A 27053-nucleotide genomic window follows, 5' to 3' on the forward strand; every position below is an offset into this window, starting at 1 on the left:
TTACAGTGTTGTGTAATCCTAAACAGAGTTATACCCTTCGAAGCCTATTGACTTCAATGGACTTGGACAGGTGTAACTGTCAAGGATTGCTGTGCGGGATTCAAATTTCTATTCTGCTGTAATACCCTCAGCTGGCAACCCCTGGGAGAAATTGGGGGGTGGGTGAGGCCTGATGCGCTGGTGCCTTTAGACCATAGAGTTTTTATAAATGCTAGAGCGTCCAGTGTATGACTTCTGGTTTTTACTGGAAGTGACATCAGCATGTCAGTGCACTCTCCATTGCCCCTTGCATTCACACCTGCCGGTGCCTCAGGCATCTGCAGACAAACGGCCAGAATGCTGGGAGGTCTCCTTCTATAATGGGAGGCAGCAGTCCTTGTCATAGGGGCATTTACTTTCCCTCTGCCTCCCTGGAGTTTTGTGGAGGTATACCCCCTGGAGTTTTGTGGAGGTATATCCACCGAAGATCTTTACGGTCAGCTGATAACAACTTACTGGTGGTCCCTGGCCCTAAGAGTGTGCGGCTGTCCTCGACGAGAGACAGGGCCTTTTCGGCCTTGGCTCCGGCCTGGTGGAATGCTCTGTCTGGTGATATCAGGGCCCTGGGGGACCTTAAAGAGTTCCGCAGGGCCTGCAAGACAGAGCTATTCCACCAGGCCTATGGCTGAGGACAGCCGCAAATATCATCTGCCGGCCTATTACCCCTCCTTCCTGTTATATTATCAGTGTCAACGGAGGGGTAACCTGCTGCAAATATCGGGCAGTACGAGTGTGGTTAGGCGCCATTTGAAATGTTGTAATTTTGTGTTTTAAGTTTTAATTGGGATTTTATTATTTTAAATTTTGATTTTTATATTGATGTAGTAATGCTTTTTATATGATGTCACCCGCTCTGAGCCGGCTTCAGGCGGGGAGGGCGGGTTATAAATCATTAAATAAACAAACAAACAAACAAACAAACAAATAAATAAATAAAATGGAGAAGGGAGAAACATGTCTGCTGCCCCGAGGTCCTTGGAGGAAAAGCGAATGGAAAAACTGTAGAAAACACATACGCTCCCTCCCATCCGTACAAATGCTACGGTTGCCATCTCTGGTTTGGGAAATTCCTAGAGATTTGGGAGCAGTGCCTGGGGAGAGCAGCGTTTGGGGAGCAGAGGGAGCAAAGCAGTGATGTCATTCTATACAGTCCAGGGGCAGACAGGAAGGGGGAAATGTTGGAAATTCAATGCGGGTTCCATCTCTGTCAGACAGTTAAGAGTTAATTGTTTATGTTGACGGCTTAGTTAGTCTCAAGAAAGTGATGTAATGACAAATGTCAGTATTCTATTGGCTAGGGAATCGCCATTGAGTACATGTTCTCCAGTCACGTAAAAGCAATTGTAGTCTATTGCTCTTTTGTTTTCTTAAAGAGGAAAAGCTTGGAAGCATGTAGTCTTCTGTTGAATCTTAAGCCAGTACGATGTGTGTCTTAGCTCTCCTGAGCTGGGACACAGACAACGGGATTTAAGCCGTAGTTACCTGCTGGGATATCTAGCAAGTTTGTAGGGAACTAGTCACGTAGGAAGGATTTATTGTGTTTGAACCCCAGTACCCCACCCTGTTTAGAAAAGTAAAGGAATTTTGTTTGATTAAGACAAAAGTCTTTGTCTCTGTTTTTTTATGTGCTGTGACCTGACTCTTCTGTAACTACAATCATGATTTATCGACTCTGATTTCTCTGATTCTAACAGGAAAACAATCCTGGAAAAGGACCGTGCCCCGAGCCTGCCCTGGTCCTAGGGTTGCCAGCTCCAGATTGGGAAATGCCTGGAGATTTTGGGGGCAGAGCCTGAGGAGGGCGGGGTTTGGAGAGGGGAGAGACTTCAATGGGGTATAATGTCATAGAGCCCACCTTCCAAAGTGGTCCATTTCCTCCAGGTGAACTGATTTCAGTTGTGGTAGCGGGAGATCTCCAGCCACCACCTGGAGGCTGGCAACCCGATAGAGGTAACTGGTTGGCCACTGTATGAACAAAATGCTGGACGTGATGGGCCTTGGGCCTAATCCAGCATGGCTCTTCTTATGTTATTAAAAGTGGGGTACAAATGAATTAAATAAATAAAATTGAATAAAAGGGATGCTGCTGGAGACAGTGTGGGACCTATCCTGTGGGGTTCCACAGGGTGCAGTCCTATCCCCCATGCTTTTCAATCTCTATGTAAAGTTCCTTAGGACAAATCATTCATAATTTTGGGATTGGCTGTCATCAATATGCCGACAATACCCAGCTCTGCCTGGCTGCTGTGGTTTATTAGCTGAGAGTGAATGAATTGAAATTAAACTCTGGAAAGAGAGATGTAATGTTGGTCAGGAAGCCAGAGATCTTGAAGGAGATTGCTCTCCCCTCTTTTCATGGGGTTCAGATGACCCTTGCTGGTACAGTTAAAACTTAAGAGCCTTGGGGTTATACTGGATCCAACATTACTGCTTTGTTCCAGTGCTAGCCTACCAGATTGGCCAAATCAAGGTAGGGGAAAAATCTGGCCATTTGGATCCATACCACAATAACATCAAGACTAGACTACTGTAAAACTTTACATTGGTCTCCCCTCAAAATCAGTTTGGAAACTCCAGCTAATTTGGAGCTTATATTGGGCTTATTTGCAATTTTGCTTGTAGCAAACGAGAGCACTTATACGTTTAAATTCTATAAATATACCAAATAGTGCAATTTTATATGCTGATTAAGTTCTAAATGATGTGTTTTATGTTGTTAAAGCAGTAAAACAAAATTAGATAAGATAGGAAAGTAAGTATCGGATATATTTCAATTCCCTCCCAAACTTCTGGATTTTTTTAATGGCTTCAACATTTTTGGAAATGTCATCTCTGACATCTCTTTTACATCTCGACTGAAACAATTGGTCATGGCTAAACGCTTATTCATAAAGCTACATATATTCTCCTCTTATCCTCATTTCAACCCTCTCACACAGCAATTACTGAGTAGAGCAGAAATTTGGGACACGCATTTGTTTATTATCTAATAAAAATGACAAAGTGATTCAATTGTTATTTTTGCTATTTAGGAAGGATAATGTTCCCCCTTTCTTTTTATTGGTAGCTCAAATGTAAGTGTGTCTCTTAATTCTGTTTTTGGGATTTGATCCCTCTGGAAATTTCTGCTAGTGGAAAGGAGGAGCGATTTGGAACATTTGCCCCTCCTGCTGCAGACATCTAACTCCCCACAAATGTTGTTCTGGGGGGGTCCCCCCTCATCCCCTAAGAACAGCGTTGGGTGGACCATTTTGGGCTGCAGTGGGAAGGAGCTGTGAAACATTTGGCATGAAAGCTGTAAATATTTTAAGCTTGAGAAACTGAAGGATCACTTTCTCCCTCATGAATAGGGTTGCCAGGTCCCTCTTCGCTACAGGCAGGAGGTTTTTGGGGTAGAGCCTGAGGAGGGCAGGGTTTGGGGAGGGGAGAGACTTCATAGAGTCCAATTGCCAAAGACTACTTCACTGCTGCAACCTACTAGGGATCCTGGGACAGTTGGACTATGCCGTCAGCCAGACCAGGATAGCCTGAGACTTTACTTTCAGTTTGAATAAAGAGTCCTGTTCATAGGGTTGCCAGGTCCCTCTTTGCTACAGGTGGGAGGTTTTTGGGGTGGAGCCTGCAGAGGAGGGGGTTTGGGGAGGGTAGGGACTTCAATGCCATAAAGTCCAATTGCCAAAGCAGCCATTTTCTCCAGGTGAACTGATCTCCATCGGCTGGAGATCAGTTGTAATAGCAGGAGATCTCCAGCTATTACCTGGAGGTTGGTGACCCTACACATGAACTTTCTTATTAGTTAAGGTCACAATGTGAGGCTCTTCTTCACAGGGAGGGGTTGTGATTCAGTGGTAAATAATTTGTTTTGTACATAAAACTCCCAGGTACAATCTGTGGCATTCCAGTTAAATGGACCAGGTGATGTAGGAGATTATATAAAACACCTCTGCCCCTGGCATGACTCATTCCTGTTGATACTAACACTTCAAATGAAGAAGGATCCCTCCTGGGCCCTGAGATTAGGGTTGCCAGATACCAGGTAGTAGCGGGCCAATTAAGGGGGCTGCCCGCTGCTCAGCTGGTCAGCAGGTGGAAGCCGGCCAGCTGAAGGGGGGGCGATCCAGGAAAGAGCCGATCCTTCCGCTCCAACCTCTAACACTGAATTCATGTGCAGATTCTTGTTCTCACCTCCTGCCTCACCTTAAGGAACCTGTTTCACCCTTCCCACACTTTCTCAGACTCTACAGCCTCCCTGTTGCATTCTAAGACTTCTGCTCCTTTTCTGCTGTCCCATGAAGAAGATTACTTCACTGCTGCAACCTACTAGGGATCCTGGGACACTTGGTCTATGTCATCAGCCATACCAGGATAGCTTGAGACTCTGCTTTCAGTTTGAATAGAGAGTCCTGGTCATAGGGTTGCCAGGTCCCTCTTTGCCACCGGTGGGAGGTTTTTTGGGTGGAGCCTGCAGAGGGCAGGATTTGGGGAGGGGAGGGACTTCAATGCCATAGAGTCCAATTGCCACAGCAACCATTTTCTCCAGGAGAACTGAGCTCTATCAGCTGGAGATCAGTTGTAATAGCAGGAGATCTCCAGCTACTACCTGGAGGTTACAATAATAAGAATCACCTGTGCCAGAATTAACGTAGTTAAAGAAAATGGCGGCACGGAGACTCAAATATACAAAACCACACTGGAATTAAACCATAAATGATCTAATTAGTCATAGCATTGATTCATGCAAACAATACAACTTAAACACAACGTAAGTAATTCTTGATGTGCAAGCAGATGATATCAAAAATCAAATATCAAATTCAAATCCTCAAAGTGGGTGGGAGTCTCCCGTCCCAAAGAACCAATAAGCAAGCAATAGTCCAAAGTCCAATAAGCAAGCAAGGTTCAAATTATATACAACAAAGGAAGAAAAAGGAGAACGTGTGGCTAGTCGTTGTGGCACGTTTCAAAAAGCTTTCTTCAGCTCCAAAAACTTTTAAATAAAGTAAAAATTCTCATTGAGCCCATAGGCTTAATATCATTCGGCAAAATCAAGGGGTTGTTCCTGTGACCGTCAGCTGTGAATAAAAAGAAACCAAATATGTCACACGGAAATATTACAATGATTTTCTAGAGGAGGGGGACTGCGAATCCAAGCTGAAGAAAATTATAAGCCTACCTAGAGAATGCGTCTGTGTGAATTCAAAAGCGCATGTATCTTCATAAAGGCGGTGAGAAAAACAGGAAATTGAATGGGTTTTGTAGCAGCCTAACATCCAATCAGGAAAGAATATGATGGAGGTTATCCTAGGTAAAATTTAAAGAGGTAGTACAGGAACATGCAGAACAGGATCATACAAAACAAGAAAGATCAAACTCATTATTGAGACCATTAGGTGTGAGGGTCCGGAAAGCATAAATTAGGCGAGACTTGTTGAAGTAAAATTTTCTTAGCGTCCTGGATGTGGAACGGTTTGGATTTGAACTGCCATAGAACAAAAAAAAGAATGTCTGTGTCAGAATGATGGAAATTGATATAATGTTGAACAAGGGGCGCCCCTTTCCGGACCCTCACCGCCTTTATGAAGAACCCCTTGATTTTGCCGAATGATATTAAGCCTATGGGCTCAACGAGAATTTTTACTTTATTTAAAAGTTTTTGGAGCTGAAGAAAGCTTTTTGAAACGTGCCACAACGACTAGCCACACGTTCTCCTTTTTCTTCCTTTGGTTGTATATAATTTGAACCTTGCTTGCTTATTGGACTTTGGACTATGTTCTTTGGGGAGGGAGACTCCAGCCTACTTTGAGGATTTGTATTTGATATTTGATTTTTGATGTCATCTGCTTGCACATCAAGAATTACTTACGTTGTGTTTAAGTTGTATTGTTTGCATGAATCAATGCTATGACTAATTAGATCATTTATGGTTTAATTCCAGTGTGGTTTTGTATATTTGAGCCTCCGTACTACCTGGAGGTTGGCAACTCTACCTGTTCATGATAGACCAAGGGTGACCCAGCATAAAGCAGCTTTGTGTGTGTTCATGTACAGAAGTAGAGCGCAGAGAGGGCTTTACATATGGTGGTACTCCAGCTGTGGAATTCTCTCCCTAAGCTTGTTTACCTGGCCCCATTAATGCACCAGGAGACCTCTGTACAGCTACCTCATGCTTTTAACAGTAAAACTAGGGATGATTCAATGCTTATAAACGTGCCCTGCTTGCAATGCCCATGTCCTTTCAAGTTGAATACCTTGGATAATTGCATCAATGATTTGTTCACAATACAACAGAAGCAATATTTTCAAGTAGTTTTGCATCGGGCAGCATCCAGCATGGCACCTAGCTAACTGCTGACTTGCTGGGCTAATGAGCACTCCAGGGTCATCACAAGCAGGTCAGGCGTCATTTTTGCAAGAGCTACATTTCAAGTAAGCGTGCTGCTTTTGCACTAAGCGCAGCCAATGGCATTAGGGATGCCAACCTCCAGGTAGTGCCTGGAGATCTCCTGCTATTATAGCCAATCTCCAGGCGACAGAGATCAGTTCACTTGGAGAAAAAGGCCACTTTGGAAGGTGGACTCTATGGCATTATACCCCACTGAAGTCCCTCCTCTCCCCAAATCCCACCCTCCTCAGGCTTCACTCCCAAAATCTCCAGGTATTTCCCAACCTGGAGCTGGCAACCCTAAATGGCATTCATCACTCTCATGGTCAGAAGTTGGTGGGTCCAATTACTAGGGTTGCCAACCTCCAGGTGGTGGCTGGTGATCTCCTGCTATTGCAACTGATCTCCAGGTGACAAAGATCAGTTCCCCTGGAGAAAATGGCCGCTTTAGCCATTGGACTCTATGGCATTGAAGTCCCTCCCCTCTCTAAACCCCGTCCTCCTCAGGCTCCACCCCCAAATCTCCAGGTATTTCCCAACCCAGAGCTGACAACCCTGCCAATTACAGTTTCCAAGTAGTAGTGTATGAATGAACAATACCTCAGTACAAAGGTTGCTCTATCTTAAGACTGGAAACTGGTAGGCGAGGTTATATTTTAGAAATTCTTTTACATTTTCTTTCTAATTTGCAAAAGTCACGCCATCAGTTTGGCGACAGACATATAAGAAATTTCAGTTTTGAATTTAGAAACTGACTTCCCATCAAATAAGAAAAAAGGAGATTCTGTTGCAAGAATGACATAGTGGATGCTTCTATGCATAAATTTTAAATTATTTACAAAATAAATTGTGGTGGGTAGTTGGTTGGAATTCTTAAAGTGACAGTGTATATTTTAGCAGCATTTTAACATTGGCTTTGCCCTATAGAAAGCAAGAAAAATCATTATCCAGGTTTAATCCATTTGGAGACATCGTGTTCAAAAGGTGAATGAAGAAAGCCTCCTTCTGCCTTAACAATCTTTCGTTGTCACCTATATTGTAGAACATTTTCTCGAGATGCACCATAATGAAAATGAGCTTCGCTACTTTGTAATCTGGCGACTGCAGAGGAAACGTTTCAATATAGGTGACAACGAAATATAGGTGACAACTACCCACCACAAATTGCATTATTGGGGTTGCCAGTTTGTGACCTGAAGCATTACTCTTTACCCTTAAATGGTGGACTATATGGTATTATATTATACTAGGATTGCCAGTTCTAAGGTTGCCAAGCTCCAGGTGGGGCCTGGAGATTTCCTACTTTCTATAGGGTAAAGCTGATGTTAAAATGCTGCTAAAATATACATTGTCACTTTAAAGAATTCTAACCCACTTTGGGGATGCATCATCAGCAACACCTGGGTTTTCCTATGTATCTGATTAAGACTCTGTTCTAGTTTACTAGCTGCACTATGTGATGTACTTTACTGACGTCTGATTGCTCATACTTACCCTGTGTGGGAAGGAATGATGAATATGTAACAGCACTTTTGTATTGTAAGTATATTGTATTGACTCATTTTTTAATAGTCATAATCTTTATATATTTATATACTGATGGTAATATATTAATTTTTAGAAGGACTGAAGAAAGATTTCCACTGCTGTGGATCTGAAACGGCCGTATCCATCGATGATTGTGGCTCAATATGAACTTTACACAAGGATTACAATATTAGCATTCATTTGGTACTCAGTTGAGACCTTTGGAACTTCCTCTATATATTTGTGGTACTCAGTTGAGACCTTTGGAAATTTCTCTACATTTTTTGTGTGAACTGTACATATTGTATATAATTGTGTTGTATATATGTCACGTATATGGTCTATGTTTCACCTCAGTAGCTTATAAATATTTGCACTTTGTGTATATACAGTTTCCTGTACTGTTTTTCTAAACCTTTTGGTACGAGTACAGAGATGCCGTTTTTCTCCCCACTACCTGGTGGTTGGCAACCCTACCTATAGTGGGAGACCTCCTGCTAGTAGCCCCAGCCGCCACTTGGTTGGGTGACAGGGAAAATGCAGACAAAATCGCCATTGCATGCAGAAAATAACACATGATGCAGCAGAATCCTAGGACATCGCCCTCACACGATGATGTCATTTCCAGGGTCGTACTAGAAGTGATGTCACGCCATTGCTCTGACAGCAATTTTCCTATCCCTGCTAGAGTTGCCAGTTAGCCAGCCAGCACCTGGCAACAGGTGGGAGTCAGATGGGGCGGGGACATGATGGGTGCCATCAATATGACTGTGTTACATCACTTCCAAGGAAAACCATTGCGTTTCCAGTGATTCCTAGAGAAGTATGACATCACTTCTTGGTTTTCCTTGGAAGTGATGTAATGCTATCATGCCAATGGATTTTTGTCTTCATTATCCCGCTGCTGGCTGATAAAGTGGCAGGGGGCAATAGGGTTTGCCGGAGGGATGTCTCCTGCCATAGTGGGAGACCTGTCAACCTTGGTCCCTGCCCACTGGACCTCCTGCTGGTTGGCAGAGCTCCAATTCCAAATAGGAGGCACCTCCGTGCCTATACCAAAAGGTTTGGAAATCAGCACTGGAGGTAAATGTACAAAGTTATCAAAGTACTTGTATTGTGCTTAATAAACAATGACATACAAAAGTGAAGTACATAAACAGTGACTTATCACAAATATGTACACTATATACAATACATGTTTGATGCAGTCTCTGTGCAACAGAATGATGCAATCTTCTTGGTATATACTTGTTGCTAATGATAATTTGGAAAATCCGTAAGGTACACTCTTTAACAATCCCAAAGATTCACTTAATGGGAGTAGATGTGGGACGGCCGTTTCAAGGTCTTTTCTTCAGCCCCAAATCCGTTCAAATTTATGTTTCCAAGTCAATTCTCTATCTAGCACATCACCAAACTGGTTTCAGGTTCCCTGAAGGATACGCCAAAGTGTAGCAGTGAGCCGTCCTGGCAGAGCTCAGCTGGCAACTCTGCTTCAGGACATTGCCGTAAATGGCTGAAACAGAAAGGAAACTCTCCTCTCTGACTGACACTGTTGCAAACTGCTGCAAAAGTGCCGTAAAGGAGCACATAGAAAAAGCAATAGGCTGCAACGGGCTCATGGCTTCAAAAAAAAAAAAAAAAATTCAATGAAAGCCGCAAACCCTGCCCACTCCCTTACAGTTTCCTATAGTTATGGCTCACACTTCTGCACTGTCAGACGGATAAGCAGATGGAAAGGCAGAAATGTAAACAGCAAACAAAGCCCTTCTTGAAAGGTTGGCGAACGGATTCATCAGACTGACATTTTGTTATCGATGGTATTCAGAGGTGCTTAGCTAAAGAGACAGAAGAATTTCTGACCGTAGAGCCATCGTGTTACAAACATTAGTTAATGCTTCTCTCAGTGGGAACCCCCCGCCCCCTACACGAGTGTGGTGGTCTGATATCACCAACCATTAATCTCCTGCCGGTGGAAATACGGACATGCAGCCCTGCTCTCCCATTAAATGAGGAAACCGGGTCCCACTCAGCCCTTTGCTAGCGATACATTACCGTGCTGCTAATCAGCAGTCATAGTCCCCTGCCAACACTGCGTGCCGTTGACTTTGAAAGTGGCTTTGATTTTCATTAATGTACATAAATCTTTGCCTCTCAGCATAGGGAACGAAGGAAGGGTCCCGCTAGCACCCATCAGCGCCGATAAGCCACTGTTGCAGGGCACGAAATAATGCAACGATCCCTGTCTCTGAACCGTCACCGCCATCAAAAGCGCTCCTTGAAATCCCCTTTTCCTTAAGAAAAAGAAGGGGGGAAAAGTCCAGCTCTTTACAGTGCTAAGAAGCTTCCGGAATAAAAGGACCTTGAAAAATAGCAAAACATCTGTATAATAAATGCAGTGCTTGATGGTTACACCTTTCTAAGACTTCAATGGACCTAGAAGGTGTTAGGATTGCACCGTTGGAGTATTCAAACACAGAATCTCAGTAATCCTTGCAACAAGCTTGTAGTCATATTAGTATTGTAGTAATTAGTAGCAATTAGTATTAGTCAGTATTGTAGTCTGTAGTATTTCCCACAGATTGCAGATATGGAGGGTGACGCTGAGAAAATAATGGCTTGCTTAAGGGTCATTAAGTGTGGAGATCCTTAATTGGAACTTACAAATGTGTGAGGTCGGGGCTATGTCCCTGGAAACTGCAGGGTTGCCAGTATGTGGCCGGCATCTGGCAGGAGATCTCAAGAGGCAGGGACCTACCTTTTCAGCATCATGTCAATGCCATGATGTCACTTTTAGGGAAAAGAAAGGGAGGAGAGAGGGAAAAGGGGGATGACCCGCTGATGGCATGATGTCATTTCCTGTGATACCCAGAAGCAATATCACATTGCTGACATGATGTTCTGGGATTTGCCAAAACTCTATGGTAAAACCATGCAGTTTGGGCCAAATCTAAGTTCGGTTGGTGTCATGCTGGTGATGAGATGTCATTTCCACTTATATGCCAGGAATTACAATTGTGCCGGGGAGGATAGAGATTACCCCAGATGGCTCCTTCTCAAAACAATGGGGATCAAAGACTTCTTGTGATGTGGCAATATTATATGCTATCCTGACACCAGTGATTTGTACATCTGCGGGACTGGCTGGAATCTGATTCTTATCTCTTGGAGATTTATGGCGATGTCTCATGAAGGTGTGAATCTCGGCTTTCCAGGATGTGGCAGCTGTGGGAATCGTCTCCAGCTGTGAATGTAGATTGCAACGGATGTTTTGCTGATTGAACTGTTGGGAGGGGGGGAAATGCAGGAGAAGGCTACGTGGTGCTCTCGCCTCAGCTCCATGGCTTCTCTTTGGATCAGGAGACAATCAGGATCATGGCTTCCCTCTGACTTGTTTAGGGGCGACCCGGTCTCTTGTCCTGGACAGTCTGGCTTGCACGAAGCAAAGGAACTCTTGCCAAAGCGATGGGCATTGCCGCTTAGGCAGTATAGTGAGTCTCTGGTGTGGTTGCCATGACCAGGGCGGGAGGTCAGGCTGCCCACCTAGTAATAATCCCGACTGAGTGGCAGCAGGCAGAGAAGACACTGAAGTGGGAGAGAGGCATATCATTTCTGGATTCTCCCAGAACTAATGTCACACCATCACCAATCGCCACCCGCCTGTTCTCCTGCAGGTTGCCAGGTCATGCCTGGCTATCCTAAGTGAAGCCCATCCAAACTGTGGCCTCTGCTTAGACTGCCTTTTGGGATTGGACAGGACAGGTAGCTAATGAATCTTTTCCCACAAAGAAGGGATGTGTCGATGACTGCTCTCAGTATTGTGTGGGTGGGATATGAAGAAACATGAGAGGCCCTCCCACTAGCCCTCGTGTAAGCATCTAGTTAACAGAGTGGGCTTTAGAAGGAGAGAACAGAATGTTTCCTTTCTTACTCAGCTCAGGGTCAGTTCACGGTGACTGCCGCACTTGTTTGAAATCCAAGCTCAAAATGTACTGGCAGAGACCTTGTCATGGGAGTGGTTTGGCAGAAGCGCAATCCATGCTTTCCACATACACATCACCGTATTTCATCCCAACTTTCACACAAGGAGCTTGTGTATGTGTGTTTTGCCGTCAAGTCACAAATGACTTATGGCGACCCCATGGGCAACATTAACGTTGTCATCTCTACTCATTGCACAACGCGAAAGAATTTGTGCTTACCGTATATACTCGGGTATAAGCCGACCCGAGTATAAGCCGACCCCCCAAATTTGAAGCCAGAAAAGGGAATTTCTTATTGACCCTCGTATAAGCCGAGGGTCAATAAGAAATTCCCTTTACCGGCAATGCTGCGCTCTAAAATGCTGGCCGCCATTTTAGAGCGCAGGGCCCCTGCCCCAGGTCGCCCTCCGGCCGGCCCCCCGGGCCCTCCCGCCCCACCCCACCCCACCCCAACCCCAGTGCCATCCAAGGGGGGGAGGGGGAAGAGCCCCTGAACCCCCTACTTACCGGGAGACGCGGCGAATCGGTGGCGTGGCCTTCCTGGGCCGGCAGGAGGCCTTTCCAGGCCCCTGCCGGCCGGAGGAAGGCGCTTGGGCGCGTGGGTGGCGGCGGCGCAGCCGGCAGGGGCCTCCTGCCGGCCCAGGAAGGTCCCTGCCGGCAGAAGAAAGGCGCCCAGGCGCCTGGGCGGCGGTGGAGCAGCCAGCAGAGACCTCCTGCCGGCCCCTCCAGGACCCTGCCGGCAGGAGAAAGGCTCCCTGCCGCCTGGGCGGCAGCAGAGCGGCCGGCAGGGACCTTCTGCCGGCCCAGGAAGGTCCCTGCCGGCAGAAGAAAGGCTCCCTGCCGCCTGGGCGGTGGCAGAGCAGCCGGCAGGAACCTCCTGCGGGCCCCTCCAGGCCCCTGCCGGCAGGAGAAAGGCTCCCGGGCGAGGCTGCGAGCGGTAAGTTCCTCCCTCCCTCCTCCCTCCTCCCCTCTCCTACCGTATTGACCCGTGTATAAGCCGAGTTCGGCTTTTTCAGCCCTTTTTTTGGGCTGAAAAACTCGGCTTATACACGAGTATATACGGTATTTCATATTTGTCTCTAATAAAAATTACACAGAAGAAAACCGCTAGAGCTGCTTATTGGGGGGTGGGGGGCTTGGGCGACGGCTTTGTATTGAAAGGCTCTGCAATCACTTTGCTGGGTATAATTCAATGAGCGGTGGATGCTAATCTGGTGAACTGGGTTGGTTTCCCCACTTCTCCACATGAAGCCAGCTGGGTGACCTTGGTGTAGTCACACTCTCTCAGCCCCACCTACCTCACAGGGTGTCTGTTGTGGGGAGGGAAAAGGAAGGTGATTGTAAGCCAGTTTGATTCTTCTTTAAGTGGTAGAGAAAGTGGGCATATAAAAACCAACTCTTCTTCTTCTTCTTCTTCTTCTTCTTCTTCTTCTTCTTCTTCTTCTTCTTCTTCTTCTTCTTCTTCTTCGGAACATTCCAAAAAGTGATCCATTCTACCATCTCAGGTCTTTGCCACCTCTAGGTTTGCCATTTGCTCACCTGTAGAAGGCAAACCCTTGCCTTTGTCCACAATTTCCTGCCCTTCAGAAGTTGGAGGAAATTCCTAGAAAGTCACATGAAAGTGACATCACATCCTTCCCAAATTCCACCCTCCCCAGGCAGTGCTGAAAACCCTAGTCGCCTCATTTCCTTGCATGAGGGATCCAAGGCTAAGACGTTTGGCTGTAAGACCAAAAGCTGAAGAGTTTCCGTCTCACCTGTAGTCAAATATACAGCCCTACAGCAGGCATTGTTTAAATTCTGCTGTTCATCCTCGGCATGAAACCGAGGCTTCCAAAATGAGCAGCATGCCCAGAACTGCGATCCATACATTGTCTCACTTATCTCTGCTCTCCAGCCTGAAAGGCATCCATCTTCCTCTAACTGCTGCCCCTGGATGCAGCACTGAGTCCAATTAAGAATTGTACTATCAATACCATCCCTGTTCACCTCATATCACAGTCTTATGGGGTGCTGTACAAAAAAGCTTTCTTGAAGTTCAACCACATTGAATTTCAAGCTTCACTCCTGAGAGAGCTCCCCATTGTTGCTTTTCACAAAAGATTTTTCTGAGTGTGACCTCCTCTTTACAAATCCTTTGACTAACTTTGACCACTCTCTGTGAAACGCGGCCAAGGATTTTGCCTGTTTTCATCGCTCGAGGTGGAATTGTGGCAGTTTTCCTACCTATAGGCCTGCTTTCCCATTTCCTCCTTTAATTCTCTTTTCCTTTTATTATTATTTTGGTTGTTGTTAACGCGGAGGGCATGGGCACTTCTTTTAAAAGCCTAAAGTAATTACGATTTTCCAGGCTGATGGCACAAAACGTTAGCAGTTAGTTAATTGTAGCTCTGCTGCTTTGGTTTGAACTGCCGATTATAAAGAGGTTACCTCTATTTCAGGTGAAGATTTTGCCCTAAGCAGAATTTTCTATATCCCAGCACAAGGAGCTCTAATAGAGACCTCATTACTTCCAATCTGGGTTTGCCTCTAAGGTGTTCAGATACTCCTGTAATAGGTGTCTGTTCAAAATCCTCGGACATGTGAGGAGAAATCTATAGTATTTTACTTCTTTCTTTGCTTCCGCTCTCATTTTTTTACAGACTAGATGGAATCTATCCTCTGTCAGAATTCTGACACACATGACTTCCTTTCATGGTTTCCCATACAAATGTGGTGGCTAGGATGTCACTGTCACCATAGCCCTCAAGAAGGAGTGGAAGAGAGGCGAGCAGCGTGCGTGAGGCTGAAGATAAGAAAGGACAGAAAGAGGAAACCTCTGGTTTGTACAGACCAAATTTACTACCACTGCAATTATCTCATCTAAGGGGTTCCAACCTTGAGGCGCCTGTGGGACACTCCTGGAATTTCGAGGACAGGCAGTGGGTGTAAAACCACAAAATGGGCACCAGGAGGATGCAGACAATCACAAAATGGCTGCCGTGGCAAGGAGTCAATCACAAAATGTGGAGAAGCTCCAAGCCAAGCGTCTGCCTATGAGGAAGTAGTGGACACAAAGGTGATGCCTCCTGGACTCTTCTTAAGCACATCCCACTCCAATGAGATGGAAGAATGCCAGGACTGGCTGTTTGTCTTCGGAAGAGATACTTTGGGGGGTAAGTACACAGTAGGGTTGCCAACCCCCAGGTAGTTACTGGAAAATCAATTGGGCACTCGTTGTTGTTTTGACTGCCAAACCTCCAGGTAGTAAGTGGAGATCTCCTGCTATTACAACTGATCTCCAGCCGACAGAGATCAGTTCACCTGGAGAAAATGGCTGCTTTGGCAATTGGACTCTATGGCAATGAAGTCCCTCCCCTCCCCAAACCCCTCCCTCCTCAAGCACCTCCCCAAAAACCTCCTGGCAGTGGCGAAGAGGGACCTGGCAACCCTAGTACACAGGTATTATGGTTCCTCTAGGTGTCACATCAGGGATCACAGCTCTGAGCATTTGTTGCCACTCCTAGAGAATCCCTGCTCATCAAAATGGTCTCCATGGGGGAGGTGACTCAGAAATGAAATCATCGCCATGCATTCGGGTATCATCATGGAACTGTCTGTTGGGGTGTGTGTCGGAATTTACCATCCAAACTATTCTGCTGAAGAGGATGCTGACAAGAAAGCAAAGTTTGTTTTTGGACTGTTACAGGCAGAAGCAAACCAGAACAATGATGGTGCCATCAACTGTGCAGGCACAAAAGCAGCACTCACAATTTAGTTGCTATGCTAGGGTTGCCAACTTCCAGGTACTAGCTGGAGATTTCCTGGGACTACCACTGATCTCCAGCCAATAGAGATCAGTTCACCTGCAGAAAATTGCCACTTTAGAAGTTGGATATTATGGCATTATACCCCATATGGCATTGTGTGTGTGTGTGTGTTAAATGCCATCAAGTCGCTTCCGACTCATGGCGACCCTATGAATGAAAGTCCTCCAAAATGTCCTATCTTTGATGACAGCCTTGCTCAGATCTTGCAAATTGAAGGCTGTTGCTTCCTTTATTGAGTCAATCCATCTCCTGTTGGGCCCATTTGCTATTATACCCCATTATACCCCAATACCCCAAGTACCTCCTCTCCCCAAGCCCCGCCCTTTTCAGGCTCCACCCCAAAAATCTCCAGGTATTTCCCAACCTAGAGCTGGCATATGGGGGAAATGCACCAGCCCATCAAGCCAGCAAATTGCGAGTATGCTCTACCAGAAGAGACCTGGCAAACAACCATGCTAAATGCCACCACTGCACAGACACAAAACTACTTGAAAAAAAATGTTCATTTGAAGTTGTAAACAAAGCATCCATGCTGCCCTATTCTGAAGAAGTATTGCAAACAAGGCAAGTTCAAAATTCGAGTGCCTTATTTATAAAAATCAACTCAACCATGAGCAAGATAACTTGACATGCAACATTTCCTTTGCCTTCCTTTCAGCAAACGAGGTCTTGAAACTGGACAGAGACATGCCTCGGGCATCCTGTCCCCACGACCCACCTCACTCATCTACTCCCAGTGGTTGGGGTGAAGAGAAGTAAGAAAGTCCCCTGGTTTCAAGCTCATCTCTTCCAGGAGCTGCCTTGGTAGCCTTCGAATAGCCTCAGCCCGCTCCCCACAGCAACAGAGGCATAGTCATACTGATCTACCTTACAGTGGTCCTGTAAGGGCTACAGTGAGTATTACTAAGAGAGAGAACAGGTTCCTGCTATCCTGAAATCAGAGTATATACCAAGCATAAACAGTCTGGTAGAACACATAAACACACAAAGCAGCTTAATACTGAATCAGACCAATGGTCCATCACGGTCTATCAGGCAGAGGTCTTCTGCATCATCTGCTACCTGATGCTTATATGGAGATGGTGGGGATTGAAAGTAGGACTTTCTGCATGCAAAGCAGATGCTTGGTCACTCAGCCACAGCCCCTCCCCATGGAATGTCATAGATGGAAAGCCATTCCCTTAGCGTCATCGACAGTTGGGTTGCTTTCATTCGATAAACATGCCAGCAATTTTAACAGTGCATTCCTAAGGAGAGCTACTCCAGTCTAAGCCCATTCATTTTAATGGGCTTAGACTGGAGTAACTCTCCTTAGGAATGCACTGTAAGTGTCATCTAGCAACTGCTGTCAGACACTACCAAGTTGGGAAATCCAAATGTCTTTGCATTCCAACCATTGAATATGGTCAGAAGGAAATGCTATTGCAGGTCAGCTATCATTTTTTTTGGGAGGTCAGACAAAAAAAATCAAAGAGCATAGGATGTCAACAGATCTCCAGTTTTTGAGTAGTCAAAGAGTTTCTGGAAAATACTGAATGTTAATATTAAAAAAAGAATTTTGAGGAGAATTTTTGGGAGCGAAATTTCAAGCCACCCGTACTTAAAAATACCTTTCTTGATTCCCCCTCTCTTAGTGCTCCTACAGCTCCTTTTACTTCAAGAGCCAAATTTATCACTTCTCCCTACAGATGGTGGATATTTGGCAAGAGCCGGATCCAGATGCCAAGTCCTGGAATGTTCCCAACAGCAGCATCTGGGTTTGATTCTGGCTCTCTGCCTGTCTTCATTGCTGACACTTAACAGCTGGCCGAGGAGGTGCCTCAAGACGTGCCAGGGGGACAGCGGCACAATCTCTGGCTGGGTTTGTGGTCCACTTGTGAAGAACGACATAAATGATTCAACACCTTCACCTGCAGCACAATATCCTGACATAAGTTTTGCAGAGTACCTCAGCAGATGGGGGATTTCTTGTACAATAAACTGAAAAAAATGAGGTGTGTGAGAGAGTTCACCGACATGGCCCTGAGGGAGCTGGTGTTTGCGGAATTTACCTTCCCTTTCTAATTATGTGAGCTCTGCAAGTGGTGCTCATGTACAAACGCTTAAAGGGACATTTATACATGGGGATGATAAGCATTACCAACACAGCTACAGCATTAACCGTGCCATCCTAAGAGGACATAACCCTTCTAAGTCCATTGACTTCAATGGCTTTAGAAGAGTGTAGGATTGTAGAAGCATGTCTATGATTCTCTGTGTTATGTGCTTCAAGTTGCTTCTGACTTACGACAACCCGATAATTTAATGACCTCCGAGAACATCCTATCATTAACAGCCTTGCCCAGGTTTAGCATTTCACTGTCAGTAATGATTTCCTCGCCCTGACCTGGATGGCCCAGGCTAGCCTGATCTCGTCAGATCTCAGAAGCTAAGCAGGGTCAGCCCTGGTTAGTACTTGGATGGGAGACCACCAAGGGATACCAGGGCTGATAGGCAGAGGAAGGCACTGGCAAACCACCTCTGTTAGTCTCTTGCCATGAAAACCCCAAAAGGGGTCGCCATAAGTCAGCTGCGACTTGACGGCACTTTACACACACACACACACACACACCGATTTCCTCACATTCTACTTGTGTCATTATTTTTACTATTTCTAATTCCTGCAGTCCTTCCCAATCATCAGTCCACACCCAGTTCTTTGTCTGCCCTCTAGACCAGCTGGTGATCAGTTCGTGCCAGTCACTCACTCCCAAGTCTTTGGTGTGCTACTTTTGCATCTATGATTTTCCCACATGGCAGTTAGAATCTAATTGCCCAGTAAGTTTCAAACCTTTTGGTTTCAAACCAAGTCCGGCTTTAGAGGCCACTAGCCACTCACCTTACAACACTTCTGCAGTATAAATATAGCCCCCCGAACGCTAGGGTTGCCAGGTCCTCCTTCGCTGCCAGAGGGAGCTTCGTTGTGGTGGAGCTGGGGGGTGACTGGCACAATAATGTCACTTCTGGACTTACCCCGGAAGTGGCAGAGACGCCCCAGCACATTCCTCCAAAAACTTTATGGAATGTGCTAGAGCGCCCCCATCACTTTCAGGGTAAATCTGGCAGTGACGTTAATCACCTCCCCCTTCAGGTGGCCTGCTTCCGCCCACTGGCCAACTGAGGAGCAGCAGGCAGCCCCCTTAATTGGAGGGCAATTGCCTACCATTACCTGGTATCTGGCAACCCTACCGAACCTCAAAATGTTGCTGCAGCAGCAACAGCAGTTCTCCAAAACTTTCTCTGTGTATCTAGAACACAAGACACTTGGAGATCTTGAGCTGGGCTCCGTCTCTGCCCTGCTCCTTCCTTCCTTTGCTGTCCTTCCACCCCAGACCCTCAGCACCTCCTCACCACATCAGACAGGCTTGTATATTTTTATTAGGCCTCATTTATTATGTGCTTTTATTGTTTAGGTTTTAGGTTGTCTAGGGTTAAAGTTTGCTGTGTGTGTATATACAGGTGTTTGAGAGCCTCTGGCTCTCTGAGCTCTTCCTACTTTTCTTGATCTACTTTTCTATTTTTTAATTATTAAAAGTTTTATTTCTGTACACCAATAAATTCATAAACATTTAAATATAAACAATCATATTATTACAATTTATATGGAGCTTACTTTTTAAAATTACATTTTAGTAGTTAACTTCTTTTAAATTATGTTACTCTATATTCTCAATATATCTTCATATCTAATAACATATTTATTATAAATACGTAGTGCCTAAATCTTTCTTCTATTTTAACTTCATTTTATTCTTAATTTTCAACTATATAATTAAAAAAGACATTCAATTTCCCCTGAAATTCTGAAACTAGTGCTGCAGCTTAGCGATACAATTTGATATTTGGTACAGCTAGATCTCTTTTTTTCTCATCTTGATCTACTTTTCTAAATGAAGATTTAGACTTTGATTCTATTTCCCACCTGCTTTCTTTCTGGGAACCTCCCCATTCCCATAGTGAAGTGCTACTAGCAAATTCTGGACCTTGGCATACAAGAGGCAATGGTTTCTAATTTAATTTTACCTGGATACATGTATGTGTGTGTGCATGTGCTCTTGACATACAAAGGAGATGCTCCAAATGTTGGGGGTCATACACTCGTAGGTCATTTGGGTAACTATGCAACTGATAAAGGTACTGGAACCCAATCACTGGGGATGTGGGGGGAGGAAGTTGTTAATTTCCTGCATTGTACAGGGGGTTGGACTAGATGACCCTGGTGGTCCCTTCCAACTCTATGATTCTACGATTCTAACCCTGCCTGGAAATAATGAGCAGCTCAATACATGTGATGGCTCTTCCAGGATCAGATGGCCTGAAGCATTTGATGGCTGAGGCTGAAAATCCAGATGGCACCTCCCATGAGGATAAAAACAACAACAACCACAAACTAAATCATTAACAAGTTGCTGATCTTCAATGGTGCCTTGCATGAGGTTGGTCATCTCACGTGGCCTAATATCGAGTTTGGCTTTGAATAGACCTTTCTAGATAAATACTGAGATATGTGAATCCAAAGCTCATCTGAAACTCATGGCTCTTTCTGCAGGTGTGATCCAGAAGTCTATTTCACAGGCTACATGAAATGTGGGGATCAGAAGCATGAATCACTCAGTAACTGTTCTGCAACTCTTTAGACTGATAGGGTCAGGAATTATGTAGCCACACCATATGAATATGACTAGACCACCTGATGTTTATTGCCTTACCATTTCTACTAGGGCTGTTGAAAAAAAAATTCAGTAAAATTCAGATTTGGCAAAATTCAGCCCATTTTTATTCGGAAAATGGCGAAGTCTGAACTCCCCGTATTTGGATTCATGGAATTCGGCTTGAAATTCGGCATTCCCGAATAAATTCAGCCGAATAAAGCCATTTAAAGCACATTCACGGCTTTCCGTGGCTCCGGGGGGGGGGGCTTTTTGGAGGTAGAGGTCCTAAACTTTCAGTGTAGCTTGAGGGGACCCTCCTTGCAAGAACCCTCGAGTCTGGTGCAGATTGGGTCAGGGGGTCTTGAGTTATGGGGTCTGGAAGGGGTCCCCCCATCCCCCCATTGGAATGAAGAGGAGCCAGCAATCCTTAATGTGCATGTAGAGAGTGGCAAATCCAAGGCAAAACCTCCCATTGTTTCTCGTTGGCTGTTTATGCTTTGCCTTGGAGTTGCTGCTCTCTAGATGCACATTTTCCCCATCTGAACTCTCAAAACTCTGCAGGGGGGCTTATTGTTGAGATTTGGAAATTTGGATGGGGGAAATGTGCATCTAGAGAGCAACAAATCCAAGGCAAAACCTCCCATTGTTTCTGGGGCAGCCAGAGAGAGACTCACTGACCCACACTGACTTCCAGGCGGTGGCAACCAGTGAAAACAGCAACACTCACACTCACAAAGAGGAGATCAAGCCCCCCTCACCAGGACAGGTCACCCCCCTTTGGATTCCCCCCCACACACATACACAGTAGAAGCCAGTCTGTGGCTTCTAAGAGCCGATGTAACTACGCTGAAAGTGCATCCAACAACGCTCAAAGCGTAAGTAAACAGCATAACTAGCACGGGTAATGTATCTTTTCATTTCAACACAGCCAAAGTGCATCTTATAAGGCTACTAGTGTAAGTGCAACCTGCGCGAATTGCGTAACTTCAATATTGATAGATTTCATGCTGCTAGATTCAAATCTTCCACAGCAACAATTACACTCGCAAAGAGGCGATCAAGTCCCCCCCACCAGGACAGGTCACCACCCCTTGGCTTCCCCCCCCCACAGTAGAAGCCATTTCGTGGCTTCTGAGAGCCGATGTAACCTGAAGACACACGCCTGAAGCCCTCCCCTCAAACCAGGCAGAGAGAGACTCACGCACCACCGCACTCAACTCCAGCTGAGGGTGGCAACGGGCAAAAAAAGGCACACTCCCGCAGAGGCGAGCGCCCCCCCCCGGCAGGACAGGCAACCCCCCTCAAACCAGTACGGTTTGGCTCAACCCCCAAACAAACAAACCAGGGAGGAGGAGCGGGTGCCGAGCAGAGGGAGACTCGTGTACCACCACATTCAACTCCAGGCGAGGGTGGCAACGGGCAGAAAAAGCAGAACACACACTCCCGCAGAGGTGAGCGGGCACCCCCCCGGCAGAACAGGCAACAGCCCCCCTTTGGCTTCCCCCTCAACCACAGAATCTGCTCCCCCACACACACAGAATCTGCTTCCCCCCCCCACACACACACACAGGAGAAAAGGTATAGAGAAAACCCAAAAAAATCAAACTGTGTGGATGTCTTCCAGCAGGAGCAGGGATGAGAAGTAAATCCAATCCAATCCTATTCCAGTAAGCAGGATCTCTCAGAAACAGCACCAAAATGGAAGGAAATGAATACAGACTTGGGACGTGATGGGAGTTTTTATACTCTTCTCCTGCTCTGATTGGCCAGAAGAAGACCCAGCTTGGCCACCATTGGCCGCAGGAGAATGCCGATTCGGGGATGCCGAATTTATTTGGCGTCCGCCCGAACTCACCGATTTTGGCTCGTCGTTTTCCCTCTTTTGACTTCGGTTCCATCCGAACTGGAAACCGCTGAATCGGGGAAAATTCGGCGGTTTTTCAGTTTGGATGGAACCGAATCGACAGCCCTAATCTCTCCTCTTTCGTCTATAGATTTTTCAGTCCACTGATGCCAAAGATCTTACCCTCAATTCTTACAGGGTTACCACATTCATTAAATGTAGATTCCTAAACATTACTGGATGAAAAAAATAGTACAATTATTAATTACTATAATGTATCTGGGAACAGGGAGGTTTTACCTTCCCTGTCAACAGCCTAGTATTTTTTTTTATACTTCTTGGCTTGAGAGGAAAAGGAAGATCTTTTACATTCCAAGGTCATCTCTCCTGCAGAATAACATATCTGTGAATATTTTTAGACTGAGCGCACTGGATCAATCATTCCCCCAGTCTGAGATGTTCTGTCTTTTGACATCACAGAGGGAAGTAATTTCTACAGCAGCTGATAGCACAGACTCCCCACAATCACCCCCTTTTGACAGGTAAGCTGTTGTCAAAGATCATACCAGGTGGTAGGACTACTGGGTCTCTTCAACCCTCGTTTTCAATAAGGAAGATATGAGACTCTTCTAAAGCACCTGTCTCTCAATTGTTAGGGGTGGAGAGGTGGGGGATGGCATTGATGCTGAAAGCTGGAAGCATTAGATAGTGGCAGGGGTTGTATAATCCAGGCAACCTCTACCAGCCAGGTCAGGCCAACTGTAACTTTATTCTCCTCAGTAAGCTTTGTAGCTCCTTTCTTGTCTGGTTTTTCCCTATCCCCTGTCTGACAGAATGGACGTTAGATATGGAAAAGAATGTGACATGAAGGATACAGTGGTATTGAAAGGAAAAAAGGATTTTCTATTTTGGGTTTTAGATTTTGTGAACCCATTCTGTACCACATACACATCTATCAGGCATAAGGTAGCAACTGGTGGGAGTCCAGGGGAGGGACAGGGACATGGGGTGCACCATCAGGCAACAGTAGGGTTGCCAGGTTGCTTGGAGCCGGCTTGGAGTGGGGAGTGCTAAAGCTTCCTGATGCAATGTGGCGCTTCCAAGGTAAACCCAGAAGTGATGTAACTGCATCGCATGTGGGGTCATCACCCCAGCCCTGCCTCCAAAACCTCCCAACGGAGGAGAGGGGGTCCTGGAAACCCTAGGCAATGGCATTACATCATTTCTGGGGAAAACACAGAAGTGATGTCACACTTCTCTAGGAATCACCAGCAACTCTATGGTAAAAACCACAGAATTTCTGGTGATTCCTACAGAAGTGTGACATCACTTCCAGGTTTTATCTGTCCTGGATGGGGTTACATTCCGCTTAAAAATAAGGTACATATTTAGTAGGTTCTCTTAGGCACTGCATACCTTCTGGATTTCCAGGTGGCAGCAGTAGCTGGGTTGACTTCCAGAAGGTTTGGGTGGAAGGTCAGCTGTGACTGTTTCTCTCTGTTATGCCTTTAGGGAGGGAAAGGATTAGTGCTGCAGGGCAGTAGTGGTTATAAGAACTGTGTTTAATAGAACATGACAATCAACTAACTAAACAGGCCACAACTATGCCTCAGTAACTCTAACTCCTCCTCCAGTTATGGTCTCAAGACCCGAGCCTCTCCTACTAGGGAGCCTCTGGGAGAAGTCCTAAAAGCAACAGTACCAATATACCACACTATCAGACAAGGATTTGACCTCACTCATCCATTCATTGATGTGGGGTTATCTTTGAAAACTTCTCAGAACACTAATTTGAAAACTGCTGAGAACATCTTTGAAAACTGCTCAAAACATTCATTTACTGCTGAATGTAGTAGCTTACCTTTCGACAAGGGTGGACAACAGAAAGCGTATTTCTGCAATTCTGCCCCAGCTGAATGCGGCAGGGTTGACAACAGGCCTGGAGAAAATGTCCGGCCCTTTTAATAGAGACTTAATGTGTGGAAATGGACAACTGAAGCTTCTTTTCTGTGGTTCTGCCCAGACTGTGCAATGCTTTGCACTTCTCAATGGAAGCTTGAGTTGCCAGCTCTGGCTTGGGAAAGTCTTGGTGATTTAGGTGTGTGCCTGGAAGGGAGGAATTTGGGGAGAATTCAGATCCCAGCAGAGATGGGTCGTAGAGTTGGCAGGTCCTACCTGGCCTCCAGTGGGAGCCTCATCCATGTGGCCATGAGGGGAAGCTTCTCCTGCAAGCATGTTAATGCACATATGTTGCGATTCTGTCACTTCTTTGTTTACCCTGAAAGTGCCATGCGTGGGGTGAACGCTCTAGCAATTCCCCTCAGAAAATTCTATGAAGCCATAGAGTTTGGGGGTAGATTGCTAGAGTGCCCCGGTAGTCCGGCTAACACTGGCCACCCACCCCTGTCCCAGCTGGCCTACTTCCACCTCCTGGCCAGCAGAGCATCAATGGGCAGCCTGGTGAGTTGGTGGGCAATTTCCCACCCTCACCGGGCAATTGGGAACCCTAATGTGATGTCATAGATGTGGTGCCCTCTCAAGCTGTGGTTTCCTCCAGAGGAACTGATCTGTGTAGTCTGGAGATCAGTTTTAATTCTGAGAGAATTCCAGGGCCCTCCTTGAGGTTGGTACCACTAGCAGAAGCACATTTGGCTACTTCTCTGCTGACTATTTGGCACATACTCAAAATGTGGCTTTTCAGATAGTATTTTATGCAGGCTAATGAAGCTGGATTTTCTTCTTCCAGGGCTTTCAAAATTAAGTTGTATTTGTTTTAATACTAGTCGAAACTATGATTTTAAATTTAAATTTGAAACTGTTTTTACTGTGATTTGTTTTGTTACGGTTACATACTGCTTTGATTGGTGATATGACAGTAGAAAATGTGGAATACAAATTTGAAATATATTAACAGATAACTTCCAGCAAAAGTGGGAGCCTCATTCAGCACTGATACAAAAATTAATATGTGAGTCCCTCATTTTTCAAGACATACCACATCGATGCTTATTATGGTAAGCTATCTTCTGCAATATTCTGCCAAGTGGCAAGGAACATAACATGAAAATAGCCATGCTGGATCAGACCAAAAGTTCATCTAAACCAGCATCTCATTTCCCATAGCAGCCAAGACAAAAATATGCCCCTGGGAGATCTACAAGCATCTTCTACTGTTGCTCCCAACCAACTAGTATTTTGAGGTACACTGCCTCTGGCTATGGATGTTCTGTGGAGTCATCATGGCTAATACCTATTGATAGACCTTACTTCCATGAATTTATGTTATCCCTGTTGAAGCTAGTGGTAATCACTATAGCAAAGAAGGACATTTCTGCTGAAGTCTGCATCTTACAAGCAATTAAAGGAATCTTGAACAGGGTCGCCATATACCTGCTGGATGTAGAAGACCTCCTGCCCCCAGCGGGCCTTGCCTGCCAGCACCCCAGAGACCAGTGAGAGAAAGAAAAAAAATTAACACACACCATTGGCAACATCACACCTCTCTAGGAATTGCTGGAAACTAAGGTTTTACCATAGGTTGCCAGCAATTCCTAGAGAGGCATGATACAATGTCTGGGTTTTCCCAGAAGTGATGTCATGCTGTAGCTTATAGCCACACCTTCATGTTGCAGGACCCCTGGTCTCCCACTGGTTGCTAGGCCTGGCAACCCTCATCTGGAAACAACCGATATTTCTTTAACAATAATTATTTGGTGGAAGTCCCACTGACCTCCAGGCTCTGTTCCATCTTGTCCTCTGAGATGTCTGGGCATCAATGGCTATCCAAGTCTCCATCTAGCATGTGACACCCACCTGGTTTTCCCAAACCTCAGAAGGGATTTTTCTCTCCCTCTTTTGGTTCACCCACTGCCACCACTTGGCCTTAGTAGGAATTACCCATTAAGAGGGCCAGGGCTCCTAGCTTCCCTTTTCAGCACTGCCTTTCTAAGGCCTCGATTCATGCCTGCATCTTCCACTATCCAGCGTCTTGCTAACATGGAGACAGCTTAAAGCACTTGAGCAAAGCACATCACTCAGAGATTAGCAGCTTGCCAACTGACTGACTCCCCCCTAAAATAGTGTGTTCAAATGGGGGAGGTTTATGAGGTAAAAATGTTAAGATGCAAATCCTCTATCCCTCACTCTGTACAAGCCCTAGCTGATCTTATTCTAAGGCAACTAGGTTCATGTCCAGTTGCACTTTAGAGACCAACAAGACTTTTGGGGTATACGTTTTCAAGAGTCAAAGCTCCCCTTGTCAGATACCTCTCAAAAGTTTACAGGCCCAAAATCTTGTTGGTCTCTAAGGTGCTACTGGACTCAAATATAGCTGTTCTCTGCAGACCAATGCAGCTACCCTCTGAAATTACTCTGAGGCAGGCTCTTTTAAATTAGAAGTTGCAGTGGTTTTAAAAGATTCCTATTATCTCAGAGCTTTGTTCAGGCCTGAATTCCTCCATATGACAATGGCTAGCAGGAGCCCAGGTATAATAGCACCTTCTGCCTACAGGGAATCAGCAAAACAAACAAACAAACAAAACATTCCCCTCTGTGCCAAGGGGTTTTATTATCTCTGTTTGACCACCGCTTCTGTTGGTCAAATAAGCTTCTCCTGAAGTCTCCAGGAAGATACTTTCTAGCAATTAAACCTTCAACATTTCTCTTTGTCTTCTACCTAAAGGTGAGACTTGACCATCTCATTGTGTCCAGCTAGGGAGCAATTAGATTTCTAAAGCCTGGCTGGGTGATGCTGGAGAGCAATTGACTTCCCTCCCTCCT

Source organism: Euleptes europaea, chromosome 1, assembly GCF_029931775.1.
Source record: "Euleptes europaea isolate rEulEur1 chromosome 1, rEulEur1.hap1, whole genome shotgun sequence".
In the NCBI taxonomy this organism is placed as follows: Eukaryota; Metazoa; Chordata; class Lepidosauria; order Squamata; family Sphaerodactylidae; genus Euleptes; species Euleptes europaea.